The sequence below is a fragment of the Carlito syrichta genome, unplaced genomic scaffold, assembly GCF_000164805.1.
Source record: "Carlito syrichta isolate Samal-C Ts95f unplaced genomic scaffold, Tarsius_syrichta-2.0.1 Scaffold308169, whole genome shotgun sequence".
In the NCBI taxonomy this organism is placed as follows: Eukaryota; Metazoa; Chordata; class Mammalia; order Primates; family Tarsiidae; genus Carlito; species Carlito syrichta.
This window is the reverse complement of record NW_007252265.1, coordinates 46,454-47,094: the sequence shown is the minus strand read 5'-3', so window position 1 is coordinate 47,094 and position 641 is coordinate 46,454. Positions and strand designations below refer to the sequence as shown.

General features: G+C 49.8%; 1 protein-coding gene across 2 annotated transcripts in view; it reads left to right on the top strand.

Moving 5' to 3' along the window:
- Positions 1-641, top strand: part of NVL (nuclear VCP-like) — a 118,783-nt gene that overhangs the window by 93,605 nt on the left and 24,537 nt on the right. The gene's annotated exons all lie outside the window — the stretch shown is intronic.

Below are 641 nucleotides of genomic sequence, written 5' to 3'. Positions count from 1 at the left end.
GCCCCCGTGCCCGGCTTTTTTTTTTTTTCTTTTTTTTTTTTTGAGTTGGAGTCTTACTCTGTTGCCCAGGCTGGAGTGCAGTGGAATGCTCATGGCCACTGCAGCCTTGACCTACTGGGCTCAGGTGATCCTTCTGATCCTTCTGATCCTTCTGCCTCAGCCTTCCAAGTAGCCGGAACTACTAGCACGTGCTGCCATGCCCACTTTTTTTTTTTTAATTTATTACGGAAACAAGGTCTCTCACTAAGTTGCTGAGGCTGGCCTCAAACCTACGGGCTTAGGCAATCCACTTACCCTGGCCTGCCAAAGTGCTGGGATTACAGCCTGAGGCACCAAGCACTGGCTTTTTTTCTTATTTCTTAATTTTAAATTCTACCATCCCAAAAGAAATGTCAAAAGTGTTTTGAATATTACTAATAGCTGGGCTCAGTGGCTCAGCCTGTAATCCCGCACCTTTGGGAGGCTGAGGTGAGTGGATTGCCTGAGCCCGCGGGTTCGAGACCCGCCTGGGCAGGCAAGACCTCATCTCTACAATAAAATCAAAAATTAGCCGGACGTGGTAGTGCGCACCTGTAATTCCGGCTACTCGGAAGGCTGAGGCGGAAGGATCGCTGGAGTCCAGCAGGTCGAGGCTGCTGTAG